Genomic DNA, 25,976 nt, shown 5'->3' on the forward strand with positions numbered 1-25,976 from the left:
TAGTAATAATAAATTGCCATTTATAAAGATCACAAATTTTCCAGCATCTAATTTATAGCTGATTTTTTTGACATATGTTTGGTATTGAAATTACATCTGAAAATAACTTGAGACACTGACAATGCATGTGGGATTATGCTAGTGTTTCTTGAGTGGTTTCTAAGATAGTCCAAACTACTGACACCATAACACTGCTGTGTCTTCATCTGCATATCATGCCCACTTGTGCTCTCATGTGACTGGTATGTGTCTTAATGTCTGAGATTAGTGTAAAGAATTATTTGTTTGCTATAAGTGTAATTTTGAGCCTTCTTGGTCCTGCTGGTCAGCTGAAAATGATCTAATTTACACAAACTTCCTTAGTACACCAGAAGTTGTTCTGAAAGTCACAGTTTAGCGTATTTGGAACTTACTGTACAGCGCTAATGAAGTCAGGAAGATAAGCTTTGTAGGCCAGTTAACTTTGTTGTGTTCCTAGACCAAGTGCCTTCATTTCATAGAAACATTTGTCAGATATGTATTGCAGGAGAACTGGGCTGAAGTTTGCCAATGGATTAGTGGAAATCTAGTAACTATAATAGAAAATGAAATCAAGATTCATATTATCTTCCTTATGTGAAGCTCAAAGCATTTTATGAAACAAACTACTCAATTTTGTTTCGATTTTGAAAGAATAATCTTTTTCTTGCAAAATGCAGTGTTGGCAAAGACATGGCAATTTAAGCAATATACTAAGTTGTTAGAGCACTTTAGAAGTTATTTAAGAATCAAAAATCTAGTATTGACGGGAGCCTTATTTGGGCCATGTATTCCTTTGTCTGCAGAAAGCCAAGACAGGAAGGTCCCAGAAAATTTGCTCTCTCCTCCTTTAAAATTCTCATTTGTTACATTCCCTAATCATACCTTCCAGGAAAATAAAAGCATGTTACTGTTTTGAAATATTGTATCTAAAATAATGAAAGGAAAGTGAGATTGATGTTCACTCCTTTTACATGTATTCTTTCTATAGTATTTTTATCTTATTAGAAAAGTGGTATGTTCTGGGAACATGATAAAATGAAATCATAGAACATATATCATGTTGCACACTTGAAAGCAATTAAATAGGTCAAACAGGGCATAAACCAACAGTGTATAACCTCTATGTTTCTATCATGTACATAAATTAATATGTATTACATGAAAATGAGTCAAATATTTGTATCACTTAGAGTGTGAAGACAATAACTAGGAGAAAACATATTTTGCAAAGTATTTTATAAACATTATAAATGATTTCTCCAATTTCTTATTTTTTGCCTCCACGTGGAATTCACTTCCAAAGTTATGATACTCTATATTCTAATGTGGAAAAGGGAAATTAATAGGCCTACCTTTAATATTTCCATATGCAACAGTTAAATTAAACTGGATGCTTCCATCAGGATGCCTGATGAAAACAAGTATATGATTATCTTTCTACCACAAACCTATGGATAAAATACATTATTTTTATTTTTTTTATTTTTTATTTTTTAAAGATTGATTTATTTATTTATACAAGCACTGGTTACAGTCAGAGGTGGGGGAGGGTGAGAGAATTCACCAGAGACAGAGCGGAGAGCAGAGCAGGCAGAGTGACGAAGTACACTCTGAGGGGAGCAGCAGGCGGCAGGAGAGGTCTGCGCACCATGTGGGACCCTCACCCGGCGGCCGGGGATTGAACCAGCGCTGCAGAGGCTGCAGGCAGCTTCGCAACCCAGCGCTCAACCGCTGCGCCACCGGGGAGGCCCAAAATACATTATTTTGAAATGCACAGATGAGTTCAAAAGAAGAAAGGAAAATGATGAGGTGTCAAGGATGAAGAGACAATTAATTACTGGAGTTCTAGGTGCATGAATTTATCATACAGTTTATGGAAGTCTCTGTGCTGGTCACCAAGGAGTTTCATTTTAAGACTCATGCAGGGGTGAATGTGAAGCCTAGCATCTAACAGACTTTTGGAGCCAGGATCAATACACACGCCAAGATCTTTGAGGAGTTATGCTATTGTGAGAAATAGGGAAAAAGCCATCTTGGGCAACAGGGAACTTTATTTATCTGGAACTTGTGTGAAAATCAAAGTGAATTATACAATAGTAATCTTTTTCAGAATTCCTAGTTCTGCATCATTTACGAGGCTAAATTTATACTTTATTGCTGACCCTGAAACACTAAATTAATTTTCAAATTACAAAATTAACATAAAAATTAGTCTCAGACAAGGGATACTCTGGATTCCTTGTAGAAGCCTTTGCAAAATCATACTGGAAATAGACTACATAATACAGGTTGCTTAAGCATCAAACAAAAATAGCAAAACATAAGAGTACATTGCACAAGAGTAGAATCTACAGAACTTTTAATAATAGAATAATTTAAAAACATTATAAAATGTGGTTTTTAAGACATTAAAAAAAGTATATGTGTAATAAAAACAAGCAGAGCAAAGGAACAGACAACACCCACCCAAAACAAACCCAAGAAATCTTACTGTAGAATTGAGGTTACTAAAGGGAAAGTGGGAGATTGGTGGCAGGGGGCTGGATAGTCTACAGTGGTGGATTACTGGTTTTGACAGTCATGATATAACATACATTTGTAGAAACTGAAGTAAGAAGGAAATGCCATTTTTAAATACATTAAAAAAATACCAAATGAAACTATGAGGATGCTTTTCTTGTTTCTAAGAACAGATAAGGAAAGGGCCTCCCCCGTGGTGCAGCGGTTGAGCGCTGGGTTGCGAAGCTGCCCGCGGCCTCTGCGGCGCCGGTTCGATCCCCGGTTGCCCCCCGGCCACAGGAGGAGGGTCCCACATGGCGCGCAGACCTCTCCTGCCGCCCGCTGCTCCCCTCAGCAGTGTCCTTCGGTCCTTCTGCCTGCTCTGCTCCCCGCTCTGGCTCTGGTGAATTCTCTCACCCTCCCGCTCTTCTGACTGTACCCAGTGCATGTATAAACAAAATCAAACAAATAAAATAAATAAATAAAAAACATGCCTCTATTAAAAAAAAAAGTTTAAAAAAAAAGAACAGATAAGGAAAAAGAAACAATATCAGAAAATATATAACAGTGTTGAACTTGTATACACTAAGAATATAACCTCAAAGTGTCTGTATTTATGTCTGTTTTTATTTTAAATGTAATTAGGAATTTTGACCCCCCCCTTTAAAGTTTCACCAGAATTAAACCAGTGATATATTAGTAAGACTGTTGGAGACTTGAACATTTTAATTAACCCTCCTTAACCCACGGACTTTTGAAGAACCTTGTAACCAATATTTGTAAAGTGCATGTTCTTTTAAAGAACACATGGAAAGTATTAAAATTAATTATATTCTCAGCCTGAATACCTTTCAAAGATACAAAGTTTAAATCAGTGTTGTGCAGATAGCATTCCCTGACCAAGGAAATAAAAAATAAAATAAAGTACAAAAATATAACTAAATTCTTTATATATTAGGGCATATAGAGAATACATTCCTAAAGAATTGTTGGGTGAAAGTAGAAATCAAAATATAAGTTCGAAAATACTTAATTTGGATAACCGTGACCATGTTATTGAACAAAACTTACTAAGTACTGCTTAAACAATAATAAAGGAAATATAGACCTTTAAATTCATTTGGAAAGATAAAATGATTGAGAAAAGTTAAAGAAAAAAGAGAATATAATAAAGATCAGAAAATTAGTAAAATGAAATAGAAAAAAAATGAACAATAAAGATCACAAAAAGTCATCTTGATTTCACAAATCCATGTAGTTCTTATTTTCTTTTTTTTTTTTAAAACACATTGTGGGTTTTTTTTTTTTAAGATTTATTTATTTATTTTATTTATACAAGCACTGGGTACAGTCAGAATCGCGGGAGGGTGAGAGAATTCACCAGAGCCAGAGCAGGGAGCAGAGCAGGAGACTGACAAGCACACTGCTGAGGGGAGCAGTGGGCGGCAGGAGAGGTCTGCGCACCATGTGGAACCCTCGCCCTGCAGCCAGGGATCGAACCGGCGCTGCAGAGGCTGCTGGCAGCTTCACAGCCCAGCGCTCAACCGCTGCGCCACCAGGGAGGCCCATGTAGTTCTATTTCTGTGTACACTAATGATTTCTGAAGGTTTTTGTTGTTGTTTATCTCTGACATTGCTTTAATTATATCACATTATTATAAAAGCTGTCATCAAGATGAAGAAGGCATTACTAAATCAGTAGAGCAAGGATGGATTATTCAAGGAATGGTATGAGATAAGTAACTATGGAAATATATAAAGACACTATCTCCCACCATATACCAAAATATACTCAAGTCAGTTATATACTAAATATAAAAAAGCTAAACATTTGAAATTAAGATATCTTTTTGTTATAAGAGTAGCAAATATTTTTGTGTTCTAAGAATCTCAGTGCATTTGGTTTTATTGTGGGTTAACTGATATATTCAGGGCGCACAGAGTGAAATACATCACATATATTCATGATGGCACAAAAAGCTTATGATTATTGAAGAAATTATTGATTCCAGAGCTGGAATAGGAAATACACAAGATGAGGCTGGATCATTATGTAGTGCCAGAAAATCAGGAAATATTCACAAATAAGCAAATAGATAAACAACCTGTACTGATAGGACTGAGTCAAGGGACACAGGAGCCAAATGAGAGTTTCTTGTGACCAAAGCTGGAACAATTCGAGAATTTTGTGTTTTGATGTACACTCTATCTCATCACACACACACATATATAGTATTAAAGGAAAAAATCATTTTTTTAGTCAAAAATAATATGTAAATGAAAAAGGATATGTAGAATATATAATTACTAAAATTCCTTTTATTGATATTACTGTCCTTCCTTTACAGCCTCTCAAAATACAGCAATCCTTTCAAATGGTTACATCTGAGAAAAAAGAAGGGTGGGAGAAATAATAATAGTATGTTTTTCTTTTTGAATCTGCTCTGGACTCCCTCAGTCACTGCCATAGTCCAGTCAGGCATCTGCTTATTTTCTCTTTTATGCAAGACAAAAGATTATGGAAAAAGGGAGAATTCGTAATTGCTCCCAAGTTTTATGTGATGTCTAAAATAAGGAGGGACAAAATGACCCCCCTCCCCTGTTAGAGACAAGGTTTAATTGCAAATTTCTTGGAAACAATTACAATTATTAAAGTGATTCATACCAGAGTATCAATGATCAATATAAAATCAGTCTTTGAAATGATGATAGACACAAAGAAAGGTCACTGATGGGAGGTAGAGAACAACACCCAACATCTAAGTGGAAAAACAGCACAGACATGTTTAAGGAGACCAAGACTGGCTCTTATCCACAACTGCTTTTCGATAAGGCTTTCTTAGATATATGACATTTTACATGGGTCATGTCCCAAATGTTCTGTCACAAAAGTTCACAAAAAAACTTTAAAAGGGGCAAGGGGAGTGAGATTCCCTGTGGACAGTAATTCAGATTGTACAAAACACATGCAGTTGCTCAAAAGTACTGCTGGATTGAGAAATGAGGTCTTGAGAATTACAAAGAAGTTCTTTCAAAATAATAGAGCTTTACAGTGTTCCATGCCTGCAGAGGAACAGCAGGACAGATGGTTTTCCTTCTAAAAGGGCTAAACCTCTGAAACCTAAAAATGATGGAATTAAGGGTTTGGAATTGTTTTAAGAAAACACACAAAATAATTCTGTCAGAATTCATATCACTTCAGGATTGACAATAATTTTATTTATTTATTTTGGTGATGCTGGTAAAAGAATGTCACATGGGGTTAGGTCTTTATAACAGGAGGAAAGAAGAAATGTGAAGTAGCTACTTGGAAGATTCTGGGAGAGTGTCTGCTTATGCATACATTAGTTTAGGCATTTCAAGAAGCTGCAGAGAACTGCTAGTGCTCAGAACATGCTTTTTTTCTTTTTCAAGTGTCACAATGTTTATTGATAGACACAAGTATATAAAATCAAGGCATGAACATGATTTGATAAATTAAGTAGACTTAATTTTAACACTGTAAGAGGGACCAATTCAAAATTCTCACCATTTGTTTCACACCCACAAAAACCTCTTTTCAGAGGCCTTAATGATCTCTCAGAACTGATCAGTTTTGTGCTAGTAAATCATGTTTCTTTTTAAAAGACATGTGCACTTTCCCAGACTTAATATTCAAGTCAAGCACATAAAGCCTACAACTATAGGTGGAACATGCATAATGAAAATCCTTCATTCTCCACCTTAAATTCTTCCACATATGTAATTTTAAGAGATTGTTGACTCCCTTATTATTTGTCAATACCTAAAAGAATTTCAAGAATTACTGATGTTGCAGTTCTTTAAACTTCTAACTTCTTTCACCTTTGACCCAGACCTCTTCTAGTACTCACTTATCTTTTGAAAGGCCAAACTTTAGCGTAGCACTAGACATAAAATTTAGGGACATTGTTTAACTTTCATTTAGACTCCTTTGTCAGTACTGCTTTTGTCATTCTGTTACCTCTTGTCAGCTCTGACCTCTGTATCCTGGCACCACTTCTATCTTGAGTGCCATTCTCAAGTAGCTTGTTTGTTTGCTTTATCTCTGCTCGATAAATAAATATGGGGCATGGTGATTTGGCATGAGGTAAGAGTGATTGTATTTGATTTGTGGACCCCAAAGTGCAAATTGTGAAGCAAAGATTGATTGGTGGTGATGAAAGAGGCAGATGAAATTATGAAAAACCCTGCCTTGATGAACCTTTTAACAAATACACCAGAAAAATCCTCATTCTCATATTAGATGGAGGGGGAAACTTCCTTCACTATTTCTTTGTGTGAATGTTACTTGTGGTTATCTAAGAAGAAGATGAGATTCTCATCCTTCATTTAAGATAAGACTACAGCTATGAGAATTGAAAAGAACTAGGAAGTGGTTATAGTATATTAGCAAATCAATCATTTGGAATAAATGACTGAGATGGTAAGTAGAAAGTCTCCCTGAATCACTCAGATCATCTTTTCAAGATTCAACTTCTTGTTATGATCTCTTGGCCTTTCATATTATATCTCTGTGAAACTATCACCAAATTAAAAAAAAACAACAACAGGCCCTGGAATGATTTTAGTGCAGTGAAACATTCTCTGTTGCAGTTGTCACTTGTTTTGGTAAAATCAGTAGAGGTAGAATTTTGGTGATGAATTTATTTAGTTCATAGAATATAAACTAAAGTAAATCTTATTAAGGTAGAATTTTATAAGGGTCTTTGTTTACTTTTTTTGATTACTTGGTTTTCTTTGGACAATAGAATAGTGATTCTAATAACTAGCAAACATCTTCTGACCTGGATAACTATCTAGGAAGATAATTTCAGTATTGTTTAACTTAAGATTTTACAAGATAATAAGGTTTTACAAGAGGGTTATATGCTAACCCATCCTCTTGATACATAGTTTTTTGTTGTATGCAAAATTTAAAAATCATTCATAATCACAGCATTTTTAATCATTGAAAATATTTCCCTCATCTACCTCAATCTTCCTTTAATTACACTTCAGAACTGTAATCATTGCAAATTATTTTTTATAATATCCTTCCAGATTTTGTATACAAAGTATACAAAGACTTTCTTTTTGTTCTCTCCTGCCTTTTTTTTTTTTTTTTCCTGGAAATCATACTAGATGGATGCTAGCTCCTTGGAAATTTTCTTCCTTGTCTCTCAATGATGATTCTTCTTCTGTTTTCACACTTTATGAATTGATGACATGTTTTAGGAAAAATTTCCCATCTCCAACAAATATATATTGCTTCTTATTAATACTCTCCTGTCTATACTTCCAGATGAATTGCTTGCTTACATCATTTTAAGTAAAATTAAATCTTATTTTATATAGCTATTCTGATTAAGTAGTTTTTTTAATGAATATATCAATTCACTTTGTGATTTTTTTTTTCTCATGGTTTTGGTTTACATCAAAATTTCATTGAGAATTCCAACTAAACTGTCAGTTACCTCTCTGGAGGGGAAGGGTGGAATTATCAGTCAAGGGCTTATACTTTACTTGTTTTCAGTCAGAATAAAGGGAAAAATAATGTCTCGGTGATGGATTTTCTGTTTCTAACTTCTTAGTCCTCTGTGGTATCCATTGCCTATTTGAATTGCTACCATCTCTCTTTATTTTTTTTTTTTGATTCTTTTTTTTTTATAGAGGCATGTTTTATTTATTTATTTGTTTGTTTGTTTGTTTTTTGTTTATACAAGCATTGGGTACAGTCAGAAGCGCGGGAGGGTGAGAGAATTCACCAGAGCCAGAGCGGGGAGCAGAGCAGCCAGAAGGACCGAAGTACACTGCTGAGGGGAGCAGCGGGCGGCAGGAGAGGTCTGCGCGCCATGTGGGACCCTCCTCCAGTGGCTGGGGAGCAACCGGGGATCGAACCCGCGCTGCAGAGGCCGCAGGCAGCTTCGCAACCCAGCGCTCTACCGCTGCGCCACCGGGGAGGCCCACTACCATCTCTCTTTAAACAACTATCCATTCCTGGAAACAAATGCTACTGTAACCATAGGTGCACAACACACAAGGGTGGAGGATTCTAAAATTAGCCAGTCTCCATGCTCTCCTTGCAGTAATCAATTAATTCTGTTAATGGAACCATGCTTCATATAATTGTTGAAATTTAGCTTTTGGCATTTAACAATATATTCAGGACATCCAGGTTACCTCATTCTTTTTGACTGCATAGTATTCCATTCCTTCTTGGAGATGCTTATAGATTTCATTTTTTAGTATTTTCTGTTGGTTTCTGATAGATGTTACTTATGATATTTAGGAAACTGACTTTATTCTTATATTTGAACATTTTTAAATGAGAAATACCTGCCACATTTTATTATCTATTTGAGGGACTAGTAATAATCCTACATCTGCTGAAAAAATAAGTCTGGCTTGGTTTGGTTTCTTTTTCTGCCTTATAATTAATTTTCTTGTCACATGTGATCTTCACTGAATCATCTGTTAGTTAATATTTTATCATTAGTTTTTATTTTATGCATATGTATTTAATCAGCATGTAATATATTGAATCTTTTTAACTGATTTCTTGAAGAAGACCTGGTTTGTCCAAAATCTCATTAAATGCTCTCTGTGGCCATTTGATGCTGTGACTTCTGCTCTCATGTCTCAATCTTCCATCTGGATCTATGTTCTCGTTGGCAACGCTATTCTCTCTGTGGTAGCAGCCACCTCAGTGGCAACGGGAGAGGGGGAAATTTTACATCTTTGGCAGGAAGAAACACTTCCTGCCTGGAGTCCAAAATGAAAATAAATTGCCCACTGTGCGGAAACATGGAAGTCATGATAGTCCCCATGAAACATCTTTAAATAGTCTCCCGGCAGTCATGGTTTGGGTGTTACTGTTTACAATATCATAGGGGTTACATTTCCATGAGATTTTGAATAATTTAGCAATAAAATACAAATTGTTTACTCTGTAATGTCTATCTTTATTTTGCACTGTTTACACTTTAGCATTTTATTAGAGCTACGGGATGGTGTCCAGGTTATTTGCATCTTTATTTCTGCCATTCATGGAATAAAAGAAAAAATGAAAGTGACTTGGGCATATCAAGCAAGTTTTCACTGTGGATGATTACAGTTATGATTCTCAAGCTAATTCTTGAAAATGGGACCTTTTTGCACTCAAATGAAAGTGGATAATTGACATGTCAATGTGTATTTCCTTTTGTAACAGTAAGTCCAACCAGTTAGAATTAAAAGCATGATATTTTATCCTTTGCTTGCTATGTAAAATTATTCTAAATTTAATATCTATCTTCCCTTGACCTTTTACCATGCTAGTAGTTTTGTTTTTCTCATAACTAAGATTACCCCATTCTCTCAACCTTCTTTATTTATTAAATTAATTTGGTAGCTGTTCTCTGAATTTCTTCCAGTTTCTTGGTGTACTTTAACAAAGAACTCAACACCTGAATGCTGAGGTCTCTTTAGTACCAAATAGGGCAGAAAAACTACCTCATTTATTTTTACATGTGATACTCTTATTAGCAACATCAATACAGTGTTTACTTTTCTGGCAAGAATATTCATTATTGACTCACTTTTTCCATTCCCTTCCTTATAACCTTGGGGACGACACATAATGAACGTAAATGAAACTGAAAGCATAGGGCAGAGTTTGGGGGTCACAAGTAGGTGGTATTACTGTGTCTCACAATTAGCTTAACATTTGTGGTATTTGCTAGGCAAACAAACTTTAGGTATTAAATCAACACTATATGGCCAATAATATAAAATTCAAATGCTGCCTGCCTCTACCAGATATTAGTGGCCGTGTAAACAAGATCACATTAAACATTCTTATTGCTGATGTTATCATAATTTCAATTTAGTTAATGCAGCTTTATAATTGTTATCTTTCTACTTAAGTCTAATCAAACCATTCTATCACTTCATTTTTACTCTAGATGCAATTTTATACTTAATAAATATGTATTCAAAGATACTTTATAGCACTTTACAATTTCTAAATATCTTTCATGTACATGATTTTACTGTACATGTATAGCCTTATGGGGAGGACAGAAAATAAATTGTTAGATCCATTTTACAGATGGAAAATTGAGGTTCAGGTTATGTAAAAATCTGTCTAGTTAGTTAGCAAGAATATTTAGCCGCATGTTTACCCGATACAGAACTTGGGCTAGTGCTAATCCTTGGACTGCCAATTTCTCATTCGAGTATACAACTCTACAAGAAATGTTTACTATTATTTCAACTCTATGTTTCATGTCTGAGCTTAGATTATGCCCACAACTTATCGGTGGCAGCACACAGATGTAGATGGAGTATGGGACACAGAAGTTAAGAAGGAAAAAATAAAGAAAGCCAAGGAGGAGGTAGGCAGAGTACAGGCATGCAAATTATCTCTGGGTGCTCAGTAATGCCCTTGTCCCAGGCACAAATACAATTTTTAAATCACTCTAAGTCATTTAAGTATTGATTATGTAAATTATGCCAATAAGGCATATAACTTACTTATGTTACTAATACTCCCATTTTGTGCGCCTATGTGTGATTTCTGATTGTGTTTGTAATGTAATAACATAATTAGCCCCTACTACAACAAATCTTTCGCTCTAAACTCTAGACTTCAGAAATCACATCTTCTCCTTTCTCAGAGCCCTCACACTCACCTTGATGCTGGAACAAGAGCTCTCCCTTCCCCTGGGACTGTCATCAGTGCTGTTCTTCTGCAACCTGAGCTCTTTCCCTGTGGTTTTATTGCTATATGATTGGTTGCCCACACTCTCCCCAGGTGTAGTCTTGCAGCTTACCTTGTCAATACAGATGTTGCAAATTTGGGATCAAAAGGAACTTCATAACGCAGATCAAGTGTCATCCTTATTGCTAAAAGTGTCTGCAGATCTGAATAAAAACAGTCAAATGCAGAGATTTCCTGGCAGTAAGTTGTAAAATGCAATAACAGAAACTCCAGGTGTTTTACCTTTTCTCTCATGTCTGTTTGACTTCTGAGGTTCTGTTGATGTTCACAGAATGCTCCAGAATTGTAAAGCCACCTTACTCATTTCTTTACTACTTGCATTCAAGCTTTGAGTAAGTTATAATTATGGGACACTTTAGTTTAAGGCAGAGTCTTACTGTCCCCTGTGATATTCTGGCTTCCGTTTTTGACTCAATGCCAGTTTCTCTTGTGGCAAAGACCCAGAAGCCTGGGAACAAGAGAAATATACTATCAGTTCTCATCACACCTCCCTGGCTTTTTGCCACTCTCAGCTGAGAGCACTTGAAAAATAACAACCAGGTGAGCTGCCATTTTTTTGACTTGGGAAAAGGAAAAAGACAAATGGGCATAGTATTCCTGATTTAAACTGATTGGGTTCAATCCATCACGTATTTTTGAAAACACTGTGAAAGGCACAAAGCACACAAAAATGGATAGGAATTTGCTTCAGATGAGGCAGAAACTTACAATGTATTGTGATAAGGAGACTTTTAGTTGTATGTCCAAATAAGCAGTAGTGCTGGGGAGGCATTTATCACTCTAATGGGACACTCACTCATCCATCTGTATAGACCTCTCAAGTCCCTTTCCTATCTGTGAAGGTGGTGTAGTAGCAGGACAGGAAGGGACACAGGGCAGGAGCTCTATGATTCTATGCAGACAGGGTAAGGAGAAGTCTGGAGCCCTCAGTGGCTTTTCAGGCTTTTATTGGGATTTACCAGGCTTTTATTGGCAGGCCTCCCAGCCCCCAGCAAGTCTACAGTCTGTCTGGGCTCTCTGGTGTTCTCTGTCAGTCTCTGCTTTTCTTGCTCTCCTTTCTTTCGCTCTCGTTCTCTCTGCTTCTCTCGTGGTTCTGTTTCTCTGCTTCTTCTGGCATCCCTATGACGCCGCCCTTATAAGCCCAGTCTCAGCCTAGGTGAATCCCATCTACATATGCCCACACCCTACTCCAGGTGCCCGCCATTAGACATGCATTCAGGACCACAATGATCCATCATCAATCTTAATGCAGGAGGGCAGAAAAGCCTGAAAATCACTTACTCTACAGGTGTCATGCACCTCCAAGTGTTCTCTGAGGTCCAATGGAGGAACTAGGACAACCCATGGAAAGTGGTGGCCATTTCTAACAGTCCTGCAGTGGAGTGACTCTCGAAGTGGCTGACAGCCAATGACATTAAAAGGTCTAACCTTCTTAAGTTGTGTTTTGGTAGGGGGCCATTTTACTAGTTAATAGAAAAAGTCCACTAGACTTTTTTTTTTTTTTTCTTAAATCATTGGCAAGCTGCACTGCAAACTGTCATGACCATAAGACATCCTTGCAGACCAGGGAACAAAGTAAGTAGATGGAAAAGTTATTGAGATAATCTTAAGAGTATTGAACTACACCAGGGGTAATAGCATTGACTCACCCCAGAAGGATATAGTAAATAACGACCAATTAATTGTTGCAGGAACTCTGAAAATAAATCAATGAAAATCAGGGAGACAGATCTGAGTGACTCACTGAGTCTATTTGGCTTTTTATTTTTTTTTTTTTTTTTTTTTTTTTTTTTTTTTTTTTTTTATAAATTTTATTGTTATATTCCCCATACAATTGCAGCCCCCCATTCTGACCCCAATACCTCCCCTCCCGCCCCCGCTCCCGTAAAAGTGTCTCTGGTTCATAGTTTTTTGTTGATTTTGATTTTCACTTTCTTATAGTTATTCATTTTCCTGGTCCCTTATTTAAGTTTTCTAGATTCCTGCTATGAGTGAGACCATCCGGTATTTTTCTTTTTCTTTTTGGCTTATTTCGCTGAGCATGATCCCTTCCAGCGCCATCCATGTTGCAGCAAATTGCATGTGTTTATCTTTTTTGAATGCTGAGTAATATTCCATGGTATATATGTACCACATCTTCTTGATCCAGTCATCTATTTTTGGGCATTTGGGTTGTTTCCAAAGCTTAGCTATTGTAAACAGTGCTGCCATAAACATAGGGGTGCAGGTGTTCTTTGGAATTGATGTTTCTGTGTCCTTTGGGTAAATACCTAGGAGTGGAATTGCTGGGTCATATGGAAGCTCTATGTTTAGTAGGTCCAGAAATCTCCACACAGCTTTCCACAGTGGTTGGACCAGTTTGCACTCCCACCAACAGTGCAGAAGAGTTCCTTTTTCTCCACACCCTCGCCAACATTTGTTGTTGCTAGTTTTTTTAATATGTGCCATTCTCACTGGTGTAAGATGGTATCTCATGGTAGTTTTGATTTGCATTTCCCTGATGACAAGTGATGTTGAACATTTTTTCATATGCCTGTTGGCCATTTGCATTTCCTCTTCAGAGAAGATTCTTTTAAGCTCTTCTGCCCATTTTTTGACTGGATTATTTTCTTTGTTGTTGTTGAGTCTCATCAGCTCTTTGCAGATTTTTGTGATCAGTCCTTTATCATTAGTGTTGGGTGCAAAAATGTTCTCCCAGTTGGTGGGGTTTCTCTTTGTTTTTGTTATTGTCTCTTTTGCTGTGCAAAAGCTCTTTAATTTGATATAGTCCCAGCTGTTTATCTTTGCCTTCACTATCACTGCTTTGGGTGATGTGTCTGTAAAGATGTCTTTGATGTGCAAATCACGTAGTGTTTCGCCTATATTTCCTTCTATATATTTTATGGTTTCAGGTCTTATGTCTAGTTCTTTAATCCATTTTGAGTTGATTTTTGTGTATGGTGTGAGGTGGTGGTCAAGCTTCATTCTTTTGCATGTAGCGACCCAGTTTTCCCAGCACCATTTATTGAACAAACTTTCTTTGCTCCAATGCATAGTCTTTGCTCCTTTGTCAAAGATTAGTTGACCATAAATCTGTGGGTTTATTTCTGGATTTTCTATTCGATTCCATTGGTCTGTATGTCTGTTCTTGTTCCAATACCATGCAGTTTTGATGATTATGGCTTTGTAGTATAGTTTGAAGTCTGGGAGTCTGATGCCTCCATTCCCTTCTTTTTTTTTCAGGAGAGCTTTGGCTATTCGGGGTTTTTTGTGATTCCATATGAATTTCATCAATAATTGTTCTATTTCTTTGAAGAATGACATTGAAATTTTGATTGGAATAGCATTGAATCTGTATATTGCTTTTGGAAGGATGGCCATTTTAATAATGTTTATTCTTCCAATCCATGAGCAGGGGATGTCTCTCCATTTCTTTGTGTCTTCTTCTATTTCTTTTAACAGTGTTTTATAGTTTTCTTTGTATAGGTCCTTTACCTCTTTTGTTAGATTTATTCCCAAATATTTGATTTTTTTTGTTTCAATAACAAAAGGGATGGTCTTTTTGATTTCTTCTTCTTCAGATTTATTGTTTGTGTATAGGAAGGCTACTGACTTTTGCGTGTTGATTTTGTATCCTGCCACTTTACTGAACTGATTGATGAGTTGAATTAGCTTTTCTGTGGAGTTTTTGGGGTTCTCTATGTATAATATCATATCGTCTGCAAATAGTGATAGTTTGACTTCTTCTTTTCCTATTTGGATTCCTTGGATGTCTTTCTCTTGTCTTATTGCCCTGGCTAGGACTTCCAGTATTATATTGAAAAGCAATGGTGAGAGTGGACATCCTTGTCTTGTTCCAGATCTTAATGGAATTGCTTTCAGCTTTTCACCATTGAGAATGATACTGGCTGTTGGCTTGTCATAGATGGCCTTTATGATGTTGAGGTATGTTCCTTGTATCCCAAGAACTTCAAGGGCTTTTATCATGAATGGGTGTTGCACTTTGTCGAAAGCTTTCTCAGCATCTATTGATATTATCATATGGTTTTTATATTTCTTTTTGTTGATGTGTTGGATAACGTTGATTGATTTTCGGATGTTAAACCATCCTTGTGCCCCTGGAATGAATCCAACTTGGTCGTGGTGAATTATCTTATGGATACATTGTTGGATTCTGATAGCTAAAATTTTATTGAGGATTTTTGCATCAGTGTTCATTAGGGAGATTGGCCTGTAGTTTTCCTTTTTTGTGTTGTCCTTGTTCGGTTTTGGTATTAGTGTAATGTTGGCTTCATAGAACGTGTTTGGTATTGTCCCTTCCTTCTCAATTTTTTGGAAGAGTTTGTGAAGGATAGGCACTAATTCGTCTCTGAATGTTTGGTAGAATTCATTTGTAAATCCATCAGGTCCTGGGCTTTTGTTTTTGGGGAGGTTTTTGATTACCATTTCAATTTCGCTAATTGTAATTGGTCTGTTTAGGTGTTCTATTTCTTCTTTATCTAGCTTTGGGTGATTGTAGAGTTGTAGGAATTTGTCCATCTCCTCTAGATTGTTAAACTTGTTTCCATATAACTGTTCATAGTAGTTACTGATTATTCTTTTGATTTCTGCTGTGTCCGTTGTGATTTCTCCTCTTTCATTGATGATCCTGTTTATTTGTGCTTTCTCCCTTTTTTCCTTTGTGAGCCTGGCTAGGGGTTTGTCTATTTTATTGATTTTTTCAAAGAACCAGCTCTTGGTTTCATTGATCTTTTGGATTGTTTTTTTAGTTTCAATTTCATTTATTTCTGCTTTGGTTTTTATTATTTCTTTTCTTCTACTGGTTTTGGGGTTTTCTTGTTGTTCTTTTTCTAGATCTTTGAGCTTCGAGATTAGGTTGTTTCTTTGCGTTCTTTCTTGTTTCTTGATGTGAGCTTCTATTGCTATATATTTTCCTCTTATTACTGCTTTTGCTGCATCCCATACATTTAGGATATTGGTGTCCTCCTTGTCGTTCAATTCAAAAAATTTTTTAATTTCTTCTTTGATCTCCTCATTAGTCCAATGGTCTTCCAGTAGTGTGGTTTTTAATCTCCATGAGGTAGGAAAGTTCCTTGCCTTCTTTTTATGGATTATTTCTAGTTTGATGCCTTCATGGTCAGAAAAGATGGTTGATATGATTTCAATCTTGGTGTATCTGTTGATGTTTGTCTTGTGCCCCAGTATGTGATCGATCCTGGAGAATGATCCGTGTGCGCTTGAGAAAAATGTGTACTCCGTTTTTTTGGGGTTTAGTGTTCTATAGATGTCTGTTAAGCCCAATTGCTCTAGGTCTTTATTTAGAGCTTTGGTTTCTTTACTTATTTTTTGTCTTGTTGATCTATCCATTGTTGATAGTGGTGTGTTGAAGTCTCCCACTACATATGTGTTTTCTCTGATGTCTGTTTTCAGAGAGGACAACAGTTGTCTGATATATTTTGGTGCTCCTTCGTTTGGTGAGTATATATTAATGAGTGTTATTTCTTCTTGAAGTATTGTCCCCTTGATCATAATGTAGTGACCATTGGGGTCTCTTTTTATCTTTTTGAGTTTGAAATCTGTTTTATCTGATATAAGTATAGCTGTTCCTGCTTTCTTTTTTGGTCCATTTGCTTGTAGGATTGTTTTCCATCCTTTAACTTTGAGCCTATTTTTATCTTTTGTAGCTAAATGTGTTTCCTGGAGACAGCAAAAGGTTGGGTTTTGTTTCTTAATCCAGGCTGCAACTCTGTGTCTTTTTATTGAAGAGTTTAGTCCATTTACATTCAGAGTTATTATTGATATGTTAACATCTGTATTTGCCATTGTGTTTGTCTTTCCTTTGATTTTATTTATTTATTCTTTTAATAACTTTTTTTTTTTGGCCTTCTTTCATTGTTATTCGTCCCTCTGAGGTTCTGGCTTTAGGACTCCTTGTAGTATTTTTTGGAGTGGGGGTTTAGTTGCAATGAAATTCCGGAGTTTCTGTTTGTCTGGAAAGGTCCATATTCTTTCTTCAAAGAGGAAGGAGAGCTTTGCGGGATAGAGTATTCTTGGTTGGCATCTGTTTTCTTGGAGTCTGTTGACTATGTCCCTCCACTCTCTCCTTGCCCGTAGTGTTTCTTCGGAGAAGTCTGATGTCAGCCTGATTGGTTTTCCTTTGAATGTTATCTGTTTCTTCCCTCTTGCCAGCTTCATTATTTTTTCCTTGTCCTGGATTCTTGGGAGCTTTACTATTATGTGTCTTGCTGTATTTTTCCTTTCGTCGTGGAAGTTTGGTGTTCTTCTTGCTTCTTGTATATCAATTTTCAGCTCCTTCTTCACATTTGGGAAGTTCTCTTCAATTATCTCTTTGAATATTTTCTCTGTTCCTACATCTCTCTCCTCTCCTTCTGGTATTCCTATAACTCTTATATTTCCTTTCCTCATGGAGTCAGATAGTTCCCGAAGTCTTTCTTCGTTCTTTTTCCTTCGTACTTCTCTTTCCTTTTCTGTTTTGGTTCTTTTTATTTCTATGTCTTCAAGATTACTTATTCGTTCTTCCATTTCATCTATTCTGCTTTCATTGCTTTTCCCAGAATTCTTTAGTTCTTCCATTAATTCTTTGATCTCCTGCATTTCTTTTACTTCCCTCTTTAGGGACTCAATTTCTTTCTTCTGACCATTGTTTTCCCTCTCTAGGGACTCAATTGCATTCTTCTGATCGTTGATTATTTTTCCCTTATCATTGTTTTCCTTTATGACTTCTGTTAGTTTTTTAATCACGGCAATTTTAAATTCTCTTTCTGGAAGGCTCAGAAATTCTTCCAAGTTATTGTCTTTGCAATCTGGGGGCTGGCTTTCTTTTTGTGGTGTGCTTTTTCTCTGGAGAGTTGCTAGGTTGCGTGTGGTTCTTCTCTTCCCTACTGTCTGTTTTCTAATTTGCCGTATGCGTTGGGACACTGTGTAGTTGGGACTGGCCGGCATCTTGGGTGGGCTTCTCTGTTCCCCTCTGGTTCTTCCAGGAGTCATCTGTCAGTTTCAAGCAGTCTTTACTGGAGAAAGGTCCCTGTTCTAAAATGCCGATGTAGGGACACACTCCCCTGTGCGCCTGGTCTGCCCCGGCGGTGGGTTCCTGCTCCCCTCTGGGCTTGGACTGCAGGCCAGAGGGGGTCTGGCGTGGGCGAACTTCCCCCGCTCACCTCTGGCTCCTGAGGAAGCCTTCTGCAGGTAGTCTTTACTGAAGAAATGTCCCTGTTCTAAAATGGTGATGTGGGACACACTCCCTGCGTGTCTGGTCTCAGGCACACTCTTCTGCGCACCTGGTCTGCCCCAGCTGTGGGTGCTCGCTCTCCCTGTGGGCTCAGACTACTTGTTCGGAAGGGGCCCGGTGTGGGCAAACTCCCCAGCTGGCCACTAGCTCCTTCAGGAGCCTCTGCTGGCTTCAAGTCGCTAGGTGGTGCCAGAGATCTCTCCTAGAGCCCTTGGGGAGCTGATTTTCCACCCCGTGGGACAGGGAGCAGAGCGGGGATGGTAGGGTACACCTCAACGGCTTTGGGGTGCTGTGTCTGCCTTGTGCCCCACCGTCGTGGGGAACCCACGCCCCTAATTTCGTGCCCCGGGTCTCTGTTCCAAAGCCCTCAGTTCCAGGACGCGGGCTGTAGCCCAGATCAGTGGGGCGGGAATGGCGCCTTTTGAATCCTGCTCCCCTGCCTGGGCGCCTTGTTCCTGCTCACTCAGGATGGGCCTCCGCCGTCTCCCCCTAATTTCGTGCCCGGGTCTCAGTTCCAAAGCCCTCAGTTCCAGGATGCGGGCTGTAGCCCAGATCAGTGGCGCGGGAATGGCGCCTTTTGAGTCCAGCTCCCTTGCCTGGGCGCCTTGTTCCTGCTCACTCAGGGAGGGCCTCCGCAGTCTTCCCCTAATTTCGTGCCCCGGGTCTCAGTTCCAAAGCCCTCAGTTCCAGGACGCAGGCTGTAGCCCAGATCAGTGGCACGGGAATGGCGCCTTTTGAATCCAGCTCCCTTGCCTGGGCGCCTTGTTCCTGCTCACTCAGGGAGGGCCTCCGCAGTCTCCCCCTAATTTCGTGCCCCGGGTCTCAGTTCCAAAGCCCTCAGTTCCAGGACGCGGGCTGTAGCCCAGATCAGTGGCGCGGGAATGGCGCCTTTTGAATCCCGCTCCCCTGCCTGGGCGCCTTGTTCCTGCTCACTCAGGGAGGGCCTCCGCCGTCTCCCCCTAATTTCGTGCCCCGGGTCTCAGTTCCAAAGCCCTCAGTTCCAGGACGCGGGCTGTAGCCCAGATCAGTGGCGCGGGAATGGCGCCTTTTGAATCCAGCTCCCTTGCCTGGGCGCCTTGTTCCTGCTCACTCAGGGAGGGCCTCCGCCGTCTCCCCCTAATTTCGTGCCCCGGGTCTCAGTTCCAAAGCCCTCAGTTCCAGGACGCGGGCTGTAGCCCAGATCAGTGGCGCGGGAATGGCGCCTTTTGAATCCCGCTCCCCTGCCTGGGCGCCTTGTTCCTGTTCACTCAGGGAGGGCCTCCGCCGTCTCCCCGCAAGCCTAGGTCGCAGGCGCGGGGACCTGGGCAGCTGCGATCCGGTCCGGATCCGCGCCGCTTTCCGCACGCAAGCTTACCGGGCGGCCGGGGCTGTGTGCTGGTGCTGGTCTCCTCCTGGGGGGCGTGGCTCTCTTTAATGGCGCCTGGAGCTCACCTCCGCGGCGGATCCTGCAGGGTTCGCCTCTCCCGTTCACGGGGTGTGGTGGCTGCAATAGTTCCTTTCCACTCACAGTCCCACTTGCTGCGTCCGTTTTTCTTGTTGGCCGTTTTGGTTTGTTGTTTCCCTCCTTTCTGCCGGTCGGAGAGTGCCGACTTTGTGGGCGGGGGAGGGGAGCAGGGTTCTGCGCTTCCCTCCCTTCTCGTCCTCTTTTATGGCAACTTTCTTCTTCGGGCAGTTTGCTGGAGTCGTCCGTTTATCTTCCGTGTCCCAGTTCTCACTGGGACCTGCCGCTTTTCCTCCCTATTAACTTTTTTTAATGGGAGATCTTACTCGCAGCGTCTCCTCGCCGCCATGTTGCTCCGCCCCCTCCCTATTTGGCTTTTTAAAGAAAAACCTACTGGGTCCATTGTGGTCAGGGTTAATGGTATATTTGCAGTTCTGCCTGCCAGAAGCCTTGAGAAATTTTATCTCACTATTGTGATCCAAGTCTGGACTCCTCTGAAGTACCTATGCTCATTACTAAAAGCTTGAAAACAACACAGTTGACATGTAGAAAGACAATGGCAGAAACCTCTGGGGGTAGAAACTGCCCTTTCATGTTTACTGTGCTGAAGAAACAGCCAGAGGTCTCCAGTGATGAGGGATGTTTATAGGTGTGGAAGAGTGACCAGGAGAGGTTTGTTTTTCTGTCTCCTGCGTAGCATTTTTGCAATTTGCATTTTCTTTTTCTCAAGATGCAAATAGCACTCAGCACTCATTGGCTTCTCTGACCCTCCATCTCTCCTGTCATTCCTGTAGCTGTGTTGAGAAAATGACATCTTTACAAAAGGTCAAGTATTTACCACATAAGAAAACTATGTTACTCTTTCTCAGAATTATGATCTCAATATAGAGAGACAAAAGTTAGGTTACCAGAATCCTTCAATTAAGTTTATTTTTTTTGAACTTAAGGAATGTACCTACTTTGTAGATTCTTTGGATTACTATTATGGAACCAAACCTTTGATGAATGATTTTATCCTTCTTCACTCTGTCATATCTTTGATTTCCTAGTGAGCATTCAGAAACATAAGCAGTTATCCTCCTACTTGAGGAGACGAAGTAAAGATGAAGTTATTGCAAACAAATGAAAAGTAATCGTACCTTCAAAAACATGTACATCTAAGTTGCAAAGGTGATTGTTCAAAATTAGCCAATTATTGCCCCTCAATTTTCTTCAACTCCCAATCGGTATAAAGATACTCACTTTATGGGCAATTTAGAATGATTGCAGATGGTTTCAGAATACTTATTCTGATATCTTTGTAATAATAACTGTTTACATACACTGATTTTTTCCGATGTGCACCTGATATGCATTATCTTATTTAATGCTCAATGTGAGCCTAGGTGGTAGGTTCTTTTTATCCGTTATTTTACTGCTAAGTCAGCCAACCCTTTGCTTCACACTCAAATCATCACCAGCCCTTTTGATTCCACCCCCAGGATACAACTCGAGGAGTCCACTTAGCTCCATATCCAGGGTCAACCTGGTAGTTCAAGGCACTATCATCTCTCACTTAGCTGCCTGCAGTAATGGTTCTTCTTTCTATTCTGGCTCCTATCCAATCTACATAGTAGTCAGAATTACCTTTTAAAAATGCATATTGATTCACATTGCTCTTCCCTGAAAAATCTTACTCTCTGAAGTTCTTTGGAAACTGACCCACAGCAACCTGCTTATTCTGACCCCACCTTACTCTTGTTGCACCAGGGTTATTATAGTGTTTCCCCTCTAAAACATGCACACTTGTTTTACCTTCACCTGTGCTGTTTGCACCCAGGCTACCTGAAATGCTTTCAGAATTTGCCTCGCTACTCCTACTACTCCTACTCTTCATTTAGGTCTCTGCTAAAACGTTGCTTCTCAAAGTTTCCTCAGAGTGTCCATCTAAACTCTGTTCTTTTGCTCTCTGCTCTCACAGTAGTGCTTATATTTATATCTGTATATCTGTAACTGTCTGTCTATAACTGTGTCATATCAAGTGTCCTTTAGCTGATATGGATATATTCTTATGTAGACTTTAAACTGGTATCATTTTTCACTTTAAGTCCAAAATCACTTAACATTTTATTAAAAACGAAATAAACATTTTTGAGCATTTCTTAAGATTTGGAGAACTCTTGCCATTTGACAACATGGATGGAATTAGAGAGGCCAATCCTACGTGAAATAAATCAGAAGGAGAAAGATAAATACTAGTTTCACTTATATGTGGAATATAGAGAAACATAACAAAGGCTCAGGCAAAACCAATAATAGAGTATATCTATGAGCATAATATGCTATCTTAATGCAGAACTGGGGCAACCAGAATGGGAGGGGACTAGGGCAGGAGGGACAGAGGGAGGGGGACAGTGGACCATCGTGGACATTATATGGCACTGGTGGTGAGCGTGGTGTGAAATGATACATTTACTGTCTTAAAACTGATAACTCCCAAAACAGACAAACCAATGTAAAAAAACTTTACTCCAATAAACATAATTTGAAAAGAAAAACATAAGAAAGGATTTGGAATCCAAAATAAGTTGTGTTACCATAGTGCCAGAACATTTTGTTCTAAAATCTTGGTTTGCAAAGTTCTGTGGACACTTTTCCTGAAACCTGATTGTCCTTCATTGCCCTGACTCCATATCTAGGGCAAACCTGGTACAGTAGGGCACTAGAACTCTTACTCCCTGAGACAGTAGTACATACTCTCCCCATTCAAAAGGTGTGGCAGTTCTTTCTGTTCCAGCCTCTATTCACAAACCTCCACCTATTACACCTTGTCTATATAAGACAATCCAATATCCACTGGAACTGTTTAAAAACTGGGGACTATATGTAACTTACCAGATTTTTTGTTATGTTTATTTCTGTGATAATTTGTTTAATACCTTTTTCCTCACTAGGCTAAGATCCCTAACAGCATAGATCAGGACTATTATGCTCATGGATATACCCTTTGGACCTTGTATAATTTCTGGCTTTTGCAAAGCAATTAATATATCCTTCTTGAATGAATGGAATAACTTGCATAAGATCACACATGGTAAGAAATAGAGCCAAAACTTGAGTCCAGATAGCTCTGTATTTTCAAGGCCATTTTTTTCTTTTTTCTTTTAAAACAATGCTACAAAAGGCATAGCTGATAAAGTTATTGTTCATTGTGTATGCAAATGGGTGTAGATTTTATACATACCTGATTTGTCTTTATCATTCAAAGGTGGGAAGATATTTTTGTGGATGTGCTATCTTAGAGAAAATTAAATTCATTGAGGTCTAAGAGACAGGAGCACTGGAGAACATATGACAATATGTAGATGTAGTTCTAACTTGTGTTTTTTCCTAAAAGGAAACTACTCATCATTATCATTCTACCATCTGCCTCCTCTTATCACATTTTCAAAATATAGAGTATGGGAAAAAATTCCTGGCATCATAAGACACAATAATCCAGAAAAAAAATTATACTTCCCCCCTTAGTAAAATTTTTTCTTTCAAAGAATTGAATGGTATTTCCCTGCCATAAAAAGAGAAGATTTAAAGACATGGATTTGTGTAAACTCTTTGGAAACTGTTAGGTGACTTCCACGGTTTGTGTGAAATCATATTATCAGAGGAATCTGTGAAGGAGTCATAACAGGATGGCATGTGGCATGCCCTGGCCTAGCCACTGGGAAGAGTACCCTAGATGACTTGCCCTGTGGTTTCTTAATGGCCCAATTCATTTATCATACAAGAGAGAGCATAGTAACTTTCCAATTTAGCTTTTATTCTCAAGTTAGCAGTGGTAGCTCATTGATTTATTCGTGATGATTCCCAACATCATTTACTAAATCATAATTAATTTAACTCTAATATATACTTACTCACCAATTGAGTGTTTCTCTTTTTGGTTCTAAATTTAACATATGAAACTTCAATATTTGAAAAGTACTAAATAAAGGTAAAGATGATTTTTACAAATCTTCAAATCCATGGGTACCTACGATTACTATTGATATTTTGATTTGTGTGTATATATATATATATATATACACACACACACAAATATATATATACAAATATATTTCACATATATATGTTCATGTGCATTTCCATACTCATGAACATTTCTCCTAAAAGTTACGGGAAGAGTACAACTACTGGGACTTCTCTCTTCTATATGATATACAAGGAAATTTTAACATAACAAGACAAAGAGTTTCAAATGCTATTAATTCCACGTCAAGTGTAAGGCTAAATCTCTATGCAGAAAATACTTGAAGACACAATGGACTCTCCTGTACTGGATAGATGGAGTTTTCATTGGTTTGAGTGGTGCTTTACCCAAAGCTGACTCTCTCTACTTGGTGGTGGTGAGAAATAATGGTGGAGTGTTGCTTACAGTTGAACTCCTAGGGACACCCAGGCTAGTTTCCACTAAGAAGAGGGGTTCTTATAATTTTTTGTTACTTTCTCCAGGGTAACAATTGTGAAGCTATTTATGAAATCAAGTTAAAATTTATTTTTACCATTATTTTGCAGTCTATTTACCCATCGAGTAAATAAAGGAAAATCTCCAAGCAAAGGGGCTTTAAGCAAATGATGTGAAGTTACTCACTTGGTGCAGAGATGCAGTTCATAGCTCCAAAAAATGTACAATTGTTTTACTCCATTTTGATTATGACGTAGCCCTTCTTTCTGTGAAAATAAAGACAAAATAAATATCCCTATGATTTATAAAGAATATTTCATTAAATTTCATTCTTACAGCATACCTAAGGCTACATATTATGTTAGTTTGCTTGGGCTGTCAAAACAAAGTACCACAGATAGTGTCACTTAACCCACAGAAATTTATTTATCACAACTTTGGAGACTAGAAGTTCAAGATTAAAATGTTCACAGAGTTGTTTTTTTCTGAGGCTTCTCACTTCATTTTACAGATGGTTGTATTCACATACTCTTCCCTCTGTAAGTATATGTATTCTCTCCTTTTTCTGTAAGGACACCATTTAGATTAAGGCCCACTCAAATGACATTATTTAAACTTAATTAACTCTAAAGATCATATTTACTAACACATTCACATATGATTTCAACATACAAATTTTTTTTTAGGGGGAAGGAACACAACTGAGGCCATAATACATACATAAGATCTTACATTTAAACTGTGGTTTTTCTAACTCCAAAGTTCAGATATTTCTACTACATGAAAGCTGCCTTTGTGTCATTCAGTTTTCTTCTCCACCGCCTTCACTCCCTATCATTAAGCAACTCTGCTTTGCACCATCTTAAGGTACTGTTACTTGCTAATAAGATTTTGAGAAAATTAAAATCCTTACCTCTGAGTGGGTGAGCCATAATTAGAGGCAGCAGACAGTGAATGAAAAGCTTGAACTGTAGATTACAAAGGCTGTACAATTATTAATCTGAAAAAGACATTTATTGAATGAATAGGAATTATTTGCAAATAACTACAATTGCAGTCTTGGAGAAACTACAGTTTTTCTCAACAAATGAGAACTAGTTTAAAGAGAAAGTTAAGAGATTCCCAGGTCTATCTGGTCATCGTTTCACTTGTTCTTCACCATAACCCTATTAGATGAATAGAGTTCCTTTATTTTTATCAGTTTGGAGAATAAGGAGTTGAAGCTCAAAGAGATTGTATAACTTGCCCAAGAGGTAGAACTAGTACTTCAACCTACTTCTTTTGATTCAGAGTGCAGTGATCTTTTGCTTGTACTGTCTGTCTCCCTACTCAGTATGCCCACAGGATGCTGTGTGAAGTTCTGTAGGTAATTTGTAGATTCACCACAGGATATGCTCTCAAAGAACTTCCTTTGAGAAAGATCAAACTGTCATACTCCTCACCCTCTTCACTCAACCCCCACTGAAGCCCATGGCACATAAATGGATATGCATATCCACACTCACAAAGTTCTGTCTTACATTACTCTTATGGGAACACATTTTCTGAAAATGGGACTTACCCGTAGGTGAATGGAAAACTAACTG

Source organism: Talpa europaea (genome assembly GCF_964194135.1).
Source record: "Talpa europaea genome assembly, chromosome: 4".
In the NCBI taxonomy this organism is placed as follows: domain Eukaryota; kingdom Metazoa; phylum Chordata; class Mammalia; order Eulipotyphla; family Talpidae; genus Talpa; species Talpa europaea.